The sequence below is a fragment of the Fukomys damarensis genome, unplaced genomic scaffold (assembly GCF_012274545.1).
Source record: "Fukomys damarensis isolate Sample0158 unplaced genomic scaffold, DMR_v1.0_HiC HiC_scaffold_3, whole genome shotgun sequence".
Classification (NCBI taxonomy): domain Eukaryota; kingdom Metazoa; phylum Chordata; class Mammalia; order Rodentia; family Bathyergidae; genus Fukomys; species Fukomys damarensis.
The window spans coordinates 24,006,967-24,026,217 of record NW_022900915.1 but is presented as its reverse complement, the minus strand read 5'-3'; the positions used below and the strand labels follow the sequence as shown (position 1 = coordinate 24,026,217).

The 19,251-nt window shown below is 34.5% G+C and overlaps 1 long non-coding RNA gene across 1 annotated transcript; it reads right to left on the bottom strand.

Annotated features, from left to right (window-relative positions):
• Window positions 1-2,370: 2,370 nt before the first annotated feature.
• On the bottom strand, window positions 2,371-17,313 carry LOC104851414. The gene is made up of 3 exons (XR_777218.1): window positions 17,291-17,313; window positions 5,992-6,045; window positions 2,371-2,406 (listed from the first exon to the last, which is right to left on the bottom strand). It is a non-coding gene; the product is annotated as an uncharacterized LOC104851414 (long non-coding RNA).
• Window positions 17,314-19,251: the final 1,938 nt, after the last annotated feature.

The window sequence follows — 19,251 nt, the reverse complement described above, 5'->3', positions numbered from 1 at the left end:
TTAATTACCTGCCTCAGCTGTACTTACTAAGTGGAATGATTATTAAATCTTTCCCTCTATTTCACAATTTCACATACAATTCAAATTTATCCCAAGATGAATGGAGGACACGGATTCTGTATGAGTAGGCAGGACTAAAATCATCATTGTGACAGGTGTCTTAAGAGTATTGTAGCCTAGGGCTCAGCCAAACCTGTGTCCCCTAATATAAAAGTGAGAGGTTCTTAGATTCTCTGCCAACTTTGAAACTGAATATAATCTTTCATCTCTTAGTCACATTATTGTCCTGTTCATTCTCAAAGGAGAAGACCTGGCCTTTTCCCTTTTTTACCTGTGGTGGATAACTTTGATTATTTACACTGATGTCCAAAGAGAGATAAAATGGAAAAGTTGTTCTGATAGTTAATCTGAAATGGCAACTTCAGGGTCCATGACTGCCTAGATACTTGGTTAACATCACTCTGGGCATGTCCTGGAGGTTGTTTCTAGATGAGATTAATATTAAATGCACTGGGTTATGTAGATTGGCCTCCCTGACATGGGCAGGACCTAATATACCGGTTGAACACCTGAGTAGAACAAAAGTCTAAGGAAGGGGAAGCTCATTCTCTCTGCCCGACTGTCTCCAAGTGGGGCATTAGTCACTTCCTGCCTTCTGACTTAGTCTCACACTGGAACTGACAGCACCTGCTGTCTCAAGGATTTGGACACGGACTGAAGTTCCACCAATGCTTCTCTCGGATCTCCAACCTGCCACCTACAAATCTGGGAGTTCCTGAGCATGCATAATCACATAAGCCACTTTCTTACAATCAACAATTGTATAAATATAGAGTATATCCTACTGGTTCTGTTTCTATGGGGAACTCTGACAAATCAAATTGTGTTACGTCAATTTGCAAACTCTCTTCATCTGTGTCTCGGAGTTAACTGCTGTCATAACCAAATGGCAGAAAAACTAACATGTATCGCTGGAGTAGACAAAAATTATCTGCTTGTATAATTTTTACCTTATTATAATTGCATTTGTTGCCATAATGTAACCAAGTATAAAATGATATAAAATATTTAAGTCATTAAGTTTTTTATTAAATTAGGTTTCTCAAAAAATGAAATGTATCTATTTGATACTTACCTTGTATCTTTAATTACCTCCCATGCATTACTCAGAGATGTACACCAATAGTGGGGATTTATAGCCTAACTTTCACTCAAATTTTCTAAAATATTTTGGTCGTTCATTTTGTTATCTAAATTTATAATTAATTCCTCTTTGTTTTTTGTTGTTGTTGTTGTTTGTTTGTTTGTTTTGGTACCAGGGATTGAACTCGGGCCCTTGTGCTTACAAGGCAGGCCACTGAACCGCTGAGCTAAATCCCTGGCCCTTCCCCTTTGTTTGTTTTTAAATACTTATTTTAAAAATCACAAGTGAATTAAATCTCATTCTTGACTGTAGACTTAACAGTATATGTATTAAATTCTACAACCAGCAAGTGAAATGTACTAGTCCTATACTAGATCATTTGTTCTAGTGATCATGCATGTGAACCAAAGTGCATTTTAATAATACAACTAGCCCTTTAGGGGAGCTTTCAGTAATTAAAATCCATTTTGTTGTACAAATTTTGCTTTTAATTTTAACATAGAAATCTATAGCCCTGACATAGCAATTTATTTTCAGTACTCAGCACCAGGATATGCACACTAAGCTATATCCCCAGCATTTTATGTATTTTTTAAATTTTGAGACAGGGTCTTACAAAGTCATTAAGATGCTCAGATTGAGCTTGAACTTATGATCTTTTTGCTCAGCATGTCAGAGTGCCAAGATAATAATCACATGGGATAATTACATGCCATTCTTAAATTAAGTATCATTATACAGTAGGCCATGAGGACAGAAATGTGTTACATTTTCCTCTTACCAGAATCTGGTGACAAATATAATTCCACTCAGAAGCATTTTATGGGTTAACAAGATAACATTTGCTCCCTTTCCTCACCCCACTGAACCATAAAATTTTCAGTAGTGGTAGAAACCAGGCCATAAACCACACAAATACTGAGAGGTTATTTGGGATTTGTATGAAAACTACATAACCAGTATGTCTTCTTGAGACGACCACAGGAGACCATACAAATCCTAAATAAAATATAACAATTTAAGCATACCTTTCTGTTCACTGTTGATTAAAAGGATTATACCTCAGTAATGTTACCCGGATGAATGAAATGCCACTGAGCCTTTGTGTCATATTTGTGATCCAAATCATAGAACTGAAGAATAGTGAGACAGAAGATAAACACTGGATTTAGGATTCATTCTGAGCTTGATTTAAAATTCCCTTTCACTTACCTTGTTACCTTAGATGATCATTCCAATTTTCCTGACATCAATTTCATCATCTAAAAAATAAAGAATTTGTTCCAGAATCATCATTGAGCATTCTCTTTCAAATTTAAATTTCTTAAAGTCACACGTGTAAATACTGAATAGTTTCTCTGGTGTGAATAAACTGTAATAGTACATAAGATCCTAATGAGATAACTGACATTGTGAAATAGGAAAAAATGGGCTAAAGGTTTAGGGAAAGTGGGAAGAGTAGGGGAAAGAAATAAGGGAAAAGAAATGTGAGAGAATGAAAAGATGGAAATGAAGTATTTGTAAATGGGGGGGAGAAGGGAGGGCAGGGACAAGGGGAAAAAATGAGAAGCAAGACCTGTCACGTAGAGGTACAAGATCCCAATGATGAATGTAACTGTATCGTATATCTAAAATATACCAATAAACTCAATTAAAAAAAAATACAGCTTTGGTCCCAGGTAGAAGGCCCAAAAGCCCATGAGAATTGCTGAAGAAGCTGGAGTCTGACTCTATCAGTGGTAACAGTAACAAAAAACATTTCTGCTCAAGCAGAATGGAGCTTTGTAAACACAGGTCATGTTATTCATTCCGTCCAGGCTGTGAACCTGTTCCATAGTGCCGCCCACATCAGGGTGGATCTTCCCCAGAGTTTGCTGGCTCATATATTAGTAATCTCTGGAGACTTCTACAGATACCCATAGATCTGTGTTTTACTACTATGCTAGGCATTTCTTAATCCAATGAGGTTGATAATAATCATTAAAAAATCACAGGTAGAATCTACAAAAAATGTAGTTGAATTCATAAATGTTTTTAGCATAAAGAAATAATAAAATTTGAAGAGATACATACATTTACCTTGATTTGAACATTACTCAGCATATACATTTGTAAAATCATATGATTCTCTACAAAATTTTGTGTAATAACTTACATAAATAAATAAATAAATACATTTCTGATGTTTAAAAAACAAATTTAAATTTCTAAAAATCTCTAGGAGTATCTATTTTACTGGATAGTTGTAAGGACTAAATAAATGAACTTTTAATTTATTTGTGTTTAATGGCAGAAGTTATCACAAAATAGATGTTGGTGACATTTTCCTATAGCTAAGTTTAGTCCTCTTATTCTACACAACTTTACAGCAAAATAGGCTATCATTAGCTCATCAGTAGTTGCTTCTTCTTTCTCTTTGTGCATAATAAAGATCAAACTTCTGTATAAGTTGTAAATTGAATGCGGACGTGTGAAAGAAATGCGGCCAGAAAAAAATATGTGTTACTTGGCTGTAGAAAGTTCACGGACAATGCTCCAACCTACTTTCCCCTGCTTGCTACCTGTGAAAATGGCTGTGCCTGTAGTTCTTGAGTGCTTGTGCAGAGCACAGATCCCTCACTACTCACATGGGACATGCACCATGAGTGAGAAATAAACATGCTGTAAAGCCCCTGAGAGCTTTACTTGTTTTTTGTTGTAGTGAACAACCTATCCTGAATAACATGTTCTGTACCATTAAAATTAGCTCACATACTTCCTGAAGGGTATATTTAGTCCTTCATTTCTCAGTAGCTCTTAGATACCATTATTTATTTCCTTCCCCTCAAGTTCATAATTAAACTACAGACTAGTGGGTTAATAATATCTTTACCTCTTAAATCCCTCTGACATGTGCCCCTTCCTGTCCAATCCTGCTATTAGTCTCTAGTACAAACCATCATCTGTTCTTACCAGGTTGCTGCTGTGACTTCCTGCCTGGTGTCTCCACCCACAGATCTTTTTACTTCACATACGGTTAAATACAAAATATAAACTTTCCTTATCTGTATCTTTTAAAAAATAACTTATAAATATTTAAGGTGTAACATCCAAGCCCTTTCATGACTTGACCTATTAATCTCTTCGATTTATTTTCCTTCCATTTTTGCCTGGAAATGAACCCTAGTAAATATTAATTTACCTATAAATCTATGGCACATCACATGGACCACACTTCTGTGGCTTTACTCAGGTTATTCTGTCCACAAAGAATGACCTCCCTTTAACTTGCCCTGTAACTTATTTATGATCATCCTGAAGAGTCAGGTTGTACACATTTTCCTTGCTATCTCAGGTTATGTTATGCTTTTCTGATTGGCGATGTCATTCTTTTGCATTCCTCAGCCTGTTGTTATCCTATTATAAAGAAACATGTCTTTTTTTTTATCTGTAGGATCCAAAGACTATGTATGTTCCATATAATCCTATTTCCCTCCTGCAGCCACCATGCCTATTAGTGCTCTGACAATGTCAGACAAACTTTCCTTGTCCTGAAGGTCATTATTCCTATTGCCCTAACTTGTCCTGCTGCCTCCATTCAGCCTTTATCTGCTCTCATTTGCCATCTTACTGCTCCCTTGGTAGCACTAATTATTCTCTCATGTCAGCTTCTCTCCTAAGACAAAGTCTTACCGGAGACTGGTGAGCTTTCACATGGGTAAACTTTGATTTTTTTTGTCTTTTCTTTCTTTTTTTCCCTTTCTCAGGGCTGAATGGTGTTGCACGTGAATTCTGCTATGATGGAGCCCATTACAAACAAACTGATCACTGTGACTCAAACTGGCTTCCTCTTCTTGATGTCAAGTAACACCCTATTTTTAGACTCTCCCTATCAGAATCTACGTGCTGGATTCAACTTTACATCTCTGTCTGAAACTCAGGATTAAAAGATCACATTTGTATCTTTCTCTTTTCAATCATTTTTGAGCACTTGACAAAATATCAGATGGGAGGTCTAGATCTCAAGTACCCTTTCAACTTTTTGAAGAGAGGAACAAAAAACAAAATTCTGACATATGTTTAAAAAAGTTCATGAAGAAATGGCAGTTTATATTGATATGGTAGGTGGTATGACAACGTTGTCCAAATAAAAAGAAAAGAAAAGACACTAGTATATAACGCAAGATCACATGCAGTACTATACACATCATTCACTTTCAGATTAAAATCTTCTTTAATCTAGATGATGGCACCGTGTCAGATAATTTCACACTAAATTTTCCCGAGGAAATGAAAAATCATAGAAATATTATAATTTATAATTGAAATAGATTTAATAATTTATATTTGTGGCTCATTTTTGAGGAAAAATAGCTGAGCTAGACACTGTTGCTTCCCCCTGGAAATGTCTAGAGTATTCTCAGGGATCACTGAACAGCTCATCCACGGTAGAGCTAAAGTTCAGGTTGTCATGCTCCCTTGGAGCCCAGTCCTAAGGCTTACATGTACTTCATCTGCACTTCATCAGCAGCCACAGATGCAAGACAGATACAAATGAATGCCACAGGTCAAAAACTGGAAGAAATATGTAATTATAAGAGCAAATATGAAAGCTCCCACCTATGAATGAGCAGCCTGCTAGGCTCAAAAAACGGCCCCACACATTATTTAATGCTCTGCAGTCAATCTCTTGAAAATCTTAATTAATTTTGAACAAAGGATTCACATTTTCTTTGAGTATTGGTTCCTACAAATTATGGAGCCCTGGCCGAAGCAATGATTATGAGTTCTTCATGAAAGCTTTCATTAAATTGCTATCTATATGCCTGAATCTGAGGGCATGTGTGGAAAGTAGGAGTTAATTTTACCTTAGCTGTTTTTCTTGTCCTTTCTTTCCAAAATCCCTAGGAGTTGTAAAAGAGCTAGAACAAAAAGACAAAAGAATGAATGACTCAGGAAACATGGCTGTGCTCATCAATATAATCTATGCCAAGTATTTAGCAGTATATGCTATTAATACAGATTTAATTAGAAAAATAGACTATTGCTAAGCTTTGTTTCCTTCTGCTTAAAAAACCTATACATGAAAAAGTAAAAAATCTCAACAGTACTTAAATATGCTTTTCTCTTCTTCTTATGTAATCCAAGTTGGAGAGAGGCTTGGTAAAACTTTAGTTACTATAACATCATATAATTCAATTTAAACATTTTTCTTTAAAGTTCATCAAACTTCAAGCCAGTAAAGAATTATTGTATTATAAAGAGCTTTACTTTGTTTACAATCAGTTCATTGAGTCTGCATTGTAATATTCTTGATCAGAACAACTCCATTTGTTATTCATGCGTATTTGCATAAATACTCCACAGCATTTTATAATAAAAGGACACTTAAAATGATAGGCAGCATTCACTTCTCTCTTTTTCAAGGCAATCCTTTATTCCACGAGATATTTGAAGAAGGTTGTTATGATCAGCTGAAAGAAGCTACCGAAAACATAATTTTAAGTCTCAAATGGTGATCATTTTCAGTCTTTTAAAGACTGCTAGCTTTAATTAATTTGTTTTCAATACGAAGTGAGCAGTTATGTCTGAAGAGAAGCTTTGTTTAATCTTATACTCTGAGGATCTATGCATGATTAATAACTTGCCTCAAAATATGATACAACTAACTAATTCATTTGTCCAATCATATAGCCACTTACTCAGAAAGTACTAGTTAGGTGTCTGGTATGTCCGAACCACTGATCCTCAGGGCTTCTACATGAGATAGGAAGAAACAGACTTGGTACTACGTATAAAATCTAGTGGTAAAGCAGTCTTTAAGAAGATAATCATGAAAACAAAAACAAATAGTATAGGAGTCAAGTATATGAGCAGGAGGTGTCCAGCTCTAGGGAACATGGAGAAAGTCAGGTGACTTCTGAAGTAACACAGTGAATAACAACCAGGGCTTTAATATGTAGATATTATGTAATGACTACACATTAGTAAGATAAAGATAACTGTTCTCATATAAGTTTGAGTAAAACAGTTGAACCAGCAGTTCACAAAAAAGAAAATTAAGCAATGAAAATGTGAAAGATATTAATTAGTTAGTAATGAGAGAAATACAAATGAAAACAGAGAGCAAATGTTGATATTTGCTAGCTTGGATAAGCAAGCAGACAAAAGAGAGCTCCCATGATGATGGATGGTAGATTGTTAAAAGCACAAGACAGAACAATGTGGTAGCATCTTGTAAAATGAGGAAGTTCAAGTCCTCCACCCAGAATTGCCCACATAAATGGAAAACAGAATACTTCTTCTATATGGGCATATATAATATAAAAGATTGTTCATTGATACCTTACTTAAAATTAAGAAAAATGATAATGGGTGGATGTACAAATTATGTCATATAATATAATGTAGCAATCAAAATGTGTGAAGTGAAAAAAACAACATGGATAAGTCTGCAAAAACACTTATTTAAAAGTAGAAAAAATTATATCAACCATATGAATCCATTCATATAAATTTCAAAAAGTACAAAAAACTATGCACTCACATGCATTCATCGATCCCTATCTATCCACACTATTGGCATTCAAATTGAGGAACTAATGGATTTAGGCATATTTTTCTACAAATCCTTCTGTCTGAAATTGAAATTTGCAATTTGAGTTCCAAGAAGCAAATATAATACATTATTCTTTTCTCTGTAGTCATCTATCCAAGTTCACATTTTCCAAATTCAGATAGAGATTATAACTATTGATAGAGTAGAAATTTTCATGTGAAATCATTGGTGGAAGTATAAAAGATTCATGATAGTCCTTGATTTAGGAAAGAAAATAGCAAAATAGTCACTAAGGAGAGATTTGCAATTTCTATAATATAGACAATGTATTAAAAACTCTGGGTCAAATAACAAAATATTTAGTTTGACAAGAAATGTGTAAATGAAAATATTTGGTTTTTTATTATATATATTTCATTTTGTTTAAATTAATTCAGAATGGGCAAACTATAAAGGACTCATTAGAACATAAGGTTATTGGATGTAATAGCTATGCAAAGACAGGATGAACATATCATATACAAGAACCATAAACAATTATTGTGTTCTACAGTGGAGAAACCATGGGGGGGTGGGGAGAAATGAATATCTTACAGAGATTTGCTGATTGTTTCATCTAAAATTGGAAGTTAGGATCATGAATAGCCAGAGGAACATATTTTCCATTTCTTCATCCCAAAAGAAAAAAATAGAGTTAGTATAAAATACTGACTCCACACAGAGGACTTAAACCAGAAGTATCAGCTGATAGGTATTACATGTTTTGATTTATGTCTTCATGGGCTCTTAAATTGAAGAAGATATATCTGATATTTATAGATAGCGGACGTTGTTGTGGCACTGGGTGGGTGATCTTTGAGGGGCCAGGGGTCTTCGATGACCTCCTGTTTCCTCCCCACCCCATATGTATTCAGGTGCTTCACCTCTACTCCGGCAAAGAAAGATGAAGAAGACTGAGGTTGGCTTACAGCTGAAGATCCCTAGCAGAGAATGAGACAGTCAGGTTTGTCACAGAATGAAGAAGTCAGAAGGGAAAGCAGTGCCAAACAAAAGTTTATTTACTGTGTGAATACAGGAGAATTAGCTACCTTGCAACAACATGCTATAAGGCAGAGGGAATTTGACTGAATTTCTCAATGGTCAGGGGACTTGTACTTACAGGGGAGGCTAATTTCTGAAAACAACTGCTTCAATGATTGATGCAATCTAGGCCAATCAGGGTCTTAGCCTTCATTTCTGGGTTGAAGAAAGGTCAAGGAGACTAAAGGGGGGGCATAGTGGTACATGTAATAATTTTACAAGAGCTGCCTTCCTCTATGTAGTGTGCCATAAGCTTGAGGTAAATACACAAACATTAGCCCCTTCTAACTATTCTTACATTCCCCTCTCTGAACTCAGTCATTCCATTGACACAGTATATTGACTAGAGTGGTGACCATTCTGGCCTTTTCCTGCTAGTTAGAGGCCACATTGGGCTTCCAGGTAGGTGTTGTCAGGTGAAGGGGAATGGTCTAGGTGGCTGTAGTAGAGAGAGGCTGGTAGTTCCTTGGCAGGGTCAACTGCAGGACCATCTGCATTTTGATAGCATTGATGTGTTCTGAAATGAGGTCAGTAAGGCAATTAAGTACACAGGTCCCAAGCAAGCACAATAAAAATCAAAGTATTAGTGGCCCCACAAAAGGAAGGAGCTAGGCCAAAACAGAAGGCAACCATGACTATCTGGGAAAAATCCCTGAAATGCTAAGCAATCTGTGTTGCTCTGTCTCTAGAGCCATTTAGCCCTATCTAAAATGATACTAGTTTGAGTCTCAATCTTTTGTGAGGTATTGATGTAGGTCCAACAAGAATCATTAAGTATGGCACAAACTCCTCCCTGTTGAGCCAGAATCCAGTCAAGAATCTGTTCATGTTCTAGGACCATTCCAAGCAGGGTGTCTAGGGAGTTTTGGAGATCTCTGAAGTTATTTCCTGAAAGCCTCAGCAATTCCAGAGGCCAACAGCAGTAACATTTTTTTTTATTTAAGCTGTATTAGCTATAACAATATAAGTAAGGTGCCCAAGAGCAAGCAGTTCATTAAGGCAGTCATTCCAAAGACCTTGAAGGTGGTTGCTATTTCCCAGATTGTATCCTTTCAGGGCTTAGAGCTCTTTTACCTGACGAAATAAGTAGTCTTAAGTGGCTTGGGTTAGACAAATCTGTGCACATTATATACCTTAGGGGCCAGAAAATTGGGACTTGGTGCCTTTTTCCAGCAGCATATCGGTTTGTCCCCAGAGCATCAAATCATATTGTGATTCCCTCTAGACCACAATCAAAAGATATGCTAGAGTCAACCAAAATAGGTATGGACAGTCACAAAAGCCTTGGGGAAGGATTGTCCATGTTAGTTGCTCTGTCCCAGCGAGGGGATTCTCCAAGGCAAATAGATTTTGATTCTGAGATGCAATGGGATACAGAAGAAATCATCGTGAAGGTCTAGGACAGAGAATCATTTGGCAGAAGCTGAGATTTGGGTCAATATTTTATAGGGATTGAGAACTACTGGGTAGAGTGGCACTACTGTCTCATTAAGACAATCCTGAAGCAATCTCCACTTGTTTGGTCCTTTTTTTTAACCCTGTGGATGGGACTGTTCTGAGGGCTGACTCTTTCTCTGAGAAGTCCTTTTAAAAAATAGGGTCATTGGCCCTCCCTAACTTCTTGATGAGGAGGAAAGAAGTAGGGTCTTTCAGGTGGATCGAGACAGGAGCGGCAGTTAGTGCTCTTCTCACTATTTCTGCATCCAAACATACAGATAGGTCCACGTGAAGTTCTACCAAAGGAGACATGAGAAGGCCTCTGACCTGGTGGGAGTAAGAGTCGGACCTGAGCCTTGGACAAGAAATCTTTCCCTAGAAGAGGAGCGAGGGTCTCAGGTATTTTAAGAAATGAGTGGGTAAAATGAAGTTGGCTATAAGAGCAGAATGTAGGTTCAGAGAAGTGTTCTATGGGAGGCCCTGAGACGCTCCTAACAGAAGTGAGAGCAAGACCCATGGAAGGAAATAAGGTCTGAGAAGGTAGCGCCTGTGATAATCAGGAAATTAATGGTTTGGCCTCCTACTAAAAAGGTAGGCCAGAGCTCTTGCGGTAAAACAAGAATTAAAAGGGCCAGTAAAGGGTGCCCTGGGGATCCCTCCATGTGGTTTTGGAGAATCTCTAAGGGCATTCATCATACCATTATCACTCAGGTCTCACATCACCTCCCCAAGAGATCTCTGACCATAGCCCATATGACATGAAATTCACAGCGACTGCTTTGTGCTACTCTGTGAACCACCATGCATATTAAACCTGTTCATTATCCCTCTCCAGTGAATTATAACTGCTTTGTGAGCATGCACAGTATTCTCTCTCTCTCTCTCTCTCTCTCTCTCAAACTCGAGTCCTTGTTCTTGTAAGGCAGGTGGTGGCACCACTGAGCTAAATCCCTGGCTTGCTTGCTTGCTCTCTCTCTCTCTCTCTCTTTCTCTCTCTCTCTTTCTTTCTTTCTTTCTTTTGTATTTGGTATTTTTGTAGTTATGTTTTTTTAGATTAGACTCAGGGCCTTTGCACTGAAGTACATCCCCAGAATTTTTTTATTTATATATTTATTTTCATTTTGAGACAGGATCTTGCTAAGCCACTAAACTGTTGAGGCTAGGCTCTAACTTGAAATCCCCCTTTTTTTTTTTTTTGAGACAGGATCTTGCTAAATTGCCTGAGCTCAAACTTGTGATTCTCCTGCCTCAGTCTTCCAGAGTTTAGAGATTATAGTTGTGTGTCACCATGTGTGACCATTTTCTGTCTTCTAAAGACTCTGCCTTATCACCTAGAGCAGGTTTGCAATAAATAGCTATTGAAAAAAAAATAGCTATTGAATGTGTGAGGGAATCATTTCATAAGTGTAAGCAAAAAAAGCACAATGGAGAAATTTTGAGAAAAATAAAATTAAAAAACAAAGAGAAAAAAAGACTTAGCAATGCTGTTCAACATATTTATAGATTCTGTCCTCCAAAGAGCTCACAGTCATTTTCAGAGTTGTCAGCCTCATTATCCAGTACACATCAATGTGTACAATGGCATTCAGTAAGGAAATTCCATATGCATGTAGTTCATCTTATAAATTGTGGTGTAATGCCTTACAATTAATAAATATTTACTACCACTATTGTCTACTTCAAATGCTGAGAAGCATATTTAAGGTGCCTCTAGAGACATAAATATTTCATGTTAAGCATTCCATGTGACAAGTACAAAATAGAACAACAAAATTTAATGGGTGGAGCACATTTCAACTAATCAATCACGTCGTAAGACAAGTGTTACAAATAAAACGGATGAGTTCAACATTTCTGGGTCAAATATTGCCGCTATGCACTTATATATATAATAAAAGCAAAATACTATAAATCATAACATTAAGTAAAGCAAATAACTTAAAGAAATGTGTATACATGAAGAGAAAATTAAATTATCATATGCTTATTGAAAAGTAACTTTACAGTAAGCTAAATTCAACTTGAAAAATTATAAAATTAAGCGTTTATAAATCCCTACTATTAAATAAAACCCCATACTGGCAAATATATCAACAGGTTTGTCAGAGAAGACTATTCTACAATAATGAATAATCCCCAAATCTCACTGATTTAATATCACAGGAGTTTATTCATGATGCATGTTAAAGCCTCAAGTCCAAGCCACTTTGGAGGACATCTGTCATTCAGGTAGTGACGTAAGGATCCAGAAGGCTTCAGTCCTGGGACTTTGACATGGTAGCATAGGGTATTCACAATTATCTTAGGCAAGAAAAGAACTAGATAAATTACTAAGAAGTTTATACCTTCATTAGCCTGGAAATGGTACGTATCACAGAAACATCTTTCTGACTTCTCAGAACTAATAGATTGTCCTGCCCATTTCAAAGGTGTTGGAAAAGATAACTTCTGTGTGCCCATGGAGAACTGTGAAATAAATGAGTTTTTAAAAATCTAGACCTCTTCATAATTCATAAGATAGCATAAAAACAAATCCATCACAGATTCAGCCAAATAGATTACTCATTTTAAAAATATAGTTTGTATAATCAATGCAAATTATCATTCAAGAGTTTACAGAATACAGATGGTAAGAAAGAGCTCTAACATCCAATTTGATGTATGGATAGAATTCAGTTGGCAGATGTGTGAATCACTTTCCAAAAGAACATTTGGTCAACCTCAGATTGTAACCAACTAAGTAGGATTTTATGTTGTGGCACAACTGAATTAATCTACAACAAAGAATTTTAATGTCAGTAATTGAGACTGAGAGGAAACTACTTGAAAGATGGGGAAAGACAATCAAGAAAAGATATTTTAACTCAGAGATGGAGGTCAGACTGTCACATCACTACCGTAGGAGTCTAGAGAATAGGTTTGTCTCTGTTTTCAATGTTACTCTTTTCTCTTTCAAATGTTTTCCTCTTTTTGAATTGCCTGTGAAAGTTTTGAAAATTAGTAATAATTTACTATTTGTCAGAAAAAAATAAATTTCAGCAACTATTTCACATAACTTTTGAGCAGAAAATTAAAATATAGAAATATATCTACAAAATGATTATTTATTTGATTTTTTTACATTTTCATTTAAACTTTTGGAATTAATATATCCCCAAAAGTGCATCTTTTTTTTTTTTTTGGAAGGCAGCTATGCTCACCACTATACCACCAACGCTTATATTTGTTTTTCGCATTTAAGAATTAAGTCTTTATTTCTGAGATGAGTTCTCACTACTTAGTTCCAGCTAGTCTTGAATTCACTATGTAGCCCAAGCTGGCCTTGAACTCATGGAAAGAGGCTGAAGCAGGAGAAACCAAGTTCTAGCCCAGCTTAGATGACTTTGTCAATCCGCGAAAAAAAAAAAAAAAAAAAATCTAGAGGACTGAGGATTTTAGTTCAATGTGAAGGCCCAGGATTCAGTTCCAGTATTGTGCCATTTTAAAAAAGAGAAATAAGTATTTTTGCTTGAGAATCAATGTCATTAATTCTACCTTCTGCAATTTTTAATTTTTATTGTATAATTCTTTCAAAATACTACATTTTCTGCTCATCTAAGCAATTGAATTTTTCTCATTCATGTCTTAATATTGATGCTATTAATTATAAATTAATATGTTTCCAATTTTTTTCTAAAACCTTTCATCTGAGCTTTGGTCTCTACTACATTTCCAATATGAGAATACACTATATTCCCTTAGAAATAAGTGGTTTGAATGTGACAATATGGTGCTGGCAGTCAGTTTTACATCTACATAACCAAACAAAGAGACCAAATATATATGCAGAAAATTTCAATTGGTAGTATTATATGCAATCCTATAGACTGAATATATTTTCAATGACAATAATATATTAAAATTTAAAACTAGGAAAAATAGTCATTGGATACAAAAGAAAAATCAGTGAAAGTATACAAAACATATAACCAGTTTTCATATCATAATTTTAAGAAAAGAAAATCATGAAATCACTTTAGTTTATTTAAACAATTAATTAGTTATATGATGAAAGTGATACACATATATATTTAAAATGTAATTTAAAGATCATATTAAAATGAGTAAACAAGTGAAGATTTTAGAAGTTATAAAATTTTAGTGTCCATAGTTATAGTTATTTTATATTTTAATTTTCTGAAAAGTTATAATTCAAATAATAATTTCAAGAATTACAAAATCAAATCAAACAATCAAGTGATAATAGAAATCAAATGATAGAAGTTGATCATGTGATAATAGAAAGCCCCAAAATCCTAAAATGGCTACTCCTGATATAACAACTTGGGTCATATAAAACAATGTCATTTATAAATTCAGAGAAATATCAAATATTGTTTAATTTCCATGAATTTTAATCTCATTCATAGTGTATAAGCAGAATAAAAGTCTATAATATAAAAATATATGTAGGTAGTAAAAAGAATAATTTATATACTAAGATATAAAAGATATATATTTATATAAGACATATAAAAATTCCAAATATACCACACATTGAATTCAATAATTTATAAAAAAAATCAATTAATCATAATGAAATTGGTCATCTCTCAGAAATGAAAAATTATTTTTGTATGAATCATATTAACAAGACTTAGATAAAAATATATGCTCATCTCAAAAGATACCCAAATATTACTTGATAAAATGTAAACATTTTACCAGAAAAGATTCTTAGCTAAATTCCCTTAAAAATGCTATAGAATATCCACCTTGAATGAACAAATAAATACACTTTACTGTATAAACACTACAGGTATGTCAAATAACATGTTTTTCAAAGCTCAGCATGTTTGTTTACATGCTAATATTTAATATTATACCATCCAATGCAATAAGACAAGAAACTGAATTAAAAGATACAAGTTTTCTAAATTCAAAATTATCTTAATGCTTAAGTTTGATGCTACATCTAGAAAAGCAAAGACATTATTTGATTTCACAAGTAAACTTACTTAACTGATGAATAGGAAAACATATATGGCAAATCTAAAATATACCTAATAAGCCAGCAATACTTTACAAAGTTTACTAAAAAAGATAACTTAAAAATTGAAGATAAATATAAATATGTAAATAACATAAAGAAATATTAAGTTATACTAAGAAATATAAAACCAAGTTTTACTATATAAAGAGATATAGAAAGTACTACATGGGAATTATGAGTGTTATGAATATGGTAATTTCCTCCAATTTAACATAATTCCAATTAAAATCCTCATTAAAGTAGTTTGAACTTCAAAGAAATTGCATTTTAAAAAGTGATTATGTAAAACAGAATTTGGAAAAGAAAAGTTGTAAAGGGAAATAAAGATCAAATTAGAGTTCCATGCATTCATCCACATATCTCATAAAAATAATGTATTTAAAGCTTATAATTAAAAATAGGTCTAGCAAGCAGACCAAAAAACTGTTCTAGAAATCCTTTCAATTCATCTATGACACACCAACTTAGCTTACTTCTGGGAAATGTTAATTGCTTCAAGAAAAGCATTATGAGATAGCATGTAAAAGGAGAAACCTGTTCTGTCTTTCATTAAAGCAGACAGAGATTTTGAGAATCTGTCCACAAAAGGAACATTTAAGCCTAGCCTAAAAAATTTTAAATAAATCTATGTTGCTTTATCAAGAAAGATATTTTCTCTGGAGATGAGATTTTTAAAAAGACAGTGTTTTGCCTATAGTTTAATATGTTTTTTATCATTATCTCATTTGGAATAAAGTTAACAAAAGTTTTATCTTTAAAATATGTTCTATAAAGTGTATTACTTATTTGCAATTAACATGTATAGAAGAAAATGTTGACTACATTAATCTACTCAGAGAGAAACTGGATTTTAATAATTACTCTGAAATTTATGCAGAATGATTACAATTAAATGGGCCCCTGTGTTTCTCCCTTTGTTCTAAGAAATCAGTTCATTGCCATTGTCTCAAATTAATATTTAAATTTATAAAACTATGTGATTTTAATTTGAAAACATGAAAGATGACTTAAAATATTACATCTGCGTAATTTAAATTCCCTGCTCGACTTTCACATATCATAATCTTTCTTACAAGAGGCAACTTCTTACTAATCTCACCTACTGTTTCTGTATGATGGAGAGAAGTGCTAATAAAATATTCAACTAAATTTACACTTTAAAAATTTTATATATTTTAATTTTACATTGCAATAATTTGTTTTATCTGTAGCTGTTCTGCTATTCATTTTGTATGTATACACATCTGTAGCATCTTTGTGTATATTTTTAATGTGTGTCTCACCTTCTCTCAATGTTTTTAACTGTGAATCCCAATCTGCTGGACAGTAATTTTGCCAATTTTATTTTCGTTTTGTTTCAAATGTTAAGCATCCTTTTGTCCATCCCCTACCAGTTGCTATCATTATTACCATAAGTTAAAGTTAATATTTTGGAAACTGCATATATTTACATTTTATGATACATTTCAATTTGTGTCTTTTTATGAGATGGTTTCAATCCATTCATAGTGTAATTAATGATATCTCCCATTTTATTCCTTTCAGTGTACTATTTATTATTTTGCTTTCTTTATTCCATAGCCTATTTCCTGATAAAGCTTTCACTGTTTTCCATAGTAGGTTTTCCACAATTAAGTCGAAGATTTTGGATTTTTCCTTTCTGTAGTTGTCATCCTTCTTGTTAACTTTCACAGATACATACCCAAATTCTATTTTTATTTCTAAACCAGACACCATTTTTCTCACCAATACCTACTGCATGTCTCACCATGATGTTTTGATTTTCATTATTTGCTTAACTCTTTCCTCCTTATAGAATAAGACCTTTATGATAGCTTCTCAACACACCACCAGTCTTTTAATCTTCTGTGTGAAGAGTGCAAATTTTGGAATATTTTAATTCCTTTCTCCCAGAACTCCAAGTGGTACGGTTTTCAGGGCTGGATTGTAACTAAAATATTTTTCATAAAGTTCCTTTTGTTTTAAATAATCCAGATTTATTATATGTGTTACACAATCCCAGGCCTCCTACCTTTAAACATTATATTTATGTCTGTACCTGCAGTAGCCCCTTTCTATCCACAGAATGCCTGAAACTATGGACAGTTCCGAGACCACCACACAAGCATGTTGGCATCACAATGGCCTACTTGATCACTGAGCTGTCTAGTGTTGCTAACAAGCAGGAAACATAGAGAGCGTATACACACTGGACAAAGGGGTGATTCACAGCACTGGTGCCGTAGCTAGATTGTGCAAGATTTCATGATGCTACTCAGAATAGCACACAAATTAAAACGTATATTATTTATTTCCTGAATTTTTCATTTACTATTTTTGGTCTGTGGTTGACTTCTACCAACTAAAACCATGAAAAGTGAAACCACAGATAAAGTGGACTACTCTATAGCTCTAGGTCATTATCAAATTTTCACTCTATTAAGATTCTACTTATTTGATTTTTACTTACAATCTCCTTTCTGGTGCCAGATAATGATGATATCCTTCATGTGTTCACCCATGGGGCACTTTCTTTCCTGCAGGCATAAGGCAAATCTCCACTTCTCTCTCCCTTGCAGAGCAGTAGGCCCTGGTTCTGACCAAACCAATGAGTTGCAAGCAAAAATGAAGTGTCACTGCACTAATGTGTGTCTTGGTAGTGATTATAAATTATTTAACTTATTCTAATTTTTAAAATCATAGATCATATTTATAAATACCAGAAAGTAGCAATTATGATGTACCTGAAATTTAAAAATGAATTTACTAATTCAGGTATCTAGTTATCTCCTTAAGAATTCGATTTCATTGTGCTTTTATCTAAGTGTTCCAACTGATCATACTTTTGCTGCTGTGCTCCTCAGAGAACTGGCTAACTTACCATGTCAGTTCAATTGAGATTGGATCTCATCAGGGATATACCCAAAATGCTGGAATTCCTGTGGTCTGTAAGTGATGAAAACTAGTGCCATTAACAGGTCCTCCTCCACCCCAAAGCCTCAGGCATCTATAATAAATTATCTGTTCACCAGTCTTCCTTTACTCTCATAGGATCTTGGGCAGGGGAGACTCTGTCCATAAAGTCAACTATTTCCCAGTTGTCAGAGAACTCACGACACCTGGTATCCTTATAAAGTTCAATGGGATGAAGCTCTTAGGTGCTACGGCTACCTTAGGCAAAGCCTTTCCTGTGAGGTGCTGTCCTTAGGGCTTCATCTCCTTCTTCAACCCAATGTCTGGGTCAGTGTTTTATTCAAAGAGAAGAGAACTTCAAACCAGGACGCAGGAAGACTTCACCAAAGCAAGAGACTGAGTGCCCGAAAGCCTGGGGTACAAAAGACCTCAAGCATATGGAATTGCCTAGTGGTCTCAAGAAAGTATGGAGTTTGAAGCTGAGAACACAGCTCATTTTAACTCGTTTAGCTCTTTATTTTTATATTCATCACTTTTCACAATGAAATATTTAAAATTTTTATATTTCTATCAGATTTTGTCCGTAGCCATTGACTTCTTATTATAGAGTAGTTGAGGTTTAAATTCTGTTATCCCACCACCAACTCTCAAATTCCACATCCAACACCTTCCAGTATTGTTAGAGTATTTCATTACATATTAACCAATTCTTGCTTTATTTTTGCTTTATTGTGCTTGCTTACTTCCTGCTAAATGAAGCATCTCTTATTTCCTTTTCCGTACATTTTTTTCTCAGAGTTTATGTGTTGTTCTGTCCTACATAGCCATTGTCCAAATGTATCATCCAAGCTAGCAAATGCCTAGTGATAAATTTCCAAAAAACCCAAAACTTCAAGGAATTCTTTCACACTACCTTCTAACTACATACTATAATATGAAAGACTACATTTTCTAGCCTTGAAAAAGAGTTATTAGTATGTGATTATGATTCTTCATCCTCCTATACCAGATATCCTTTACAGATTCCTGTAATAGGTTCCCTTTATTTGTGTACCTGAGTTTATCATATTTCTTAGGTATCTTCTCTAGGACATTCCTAATGCAAAT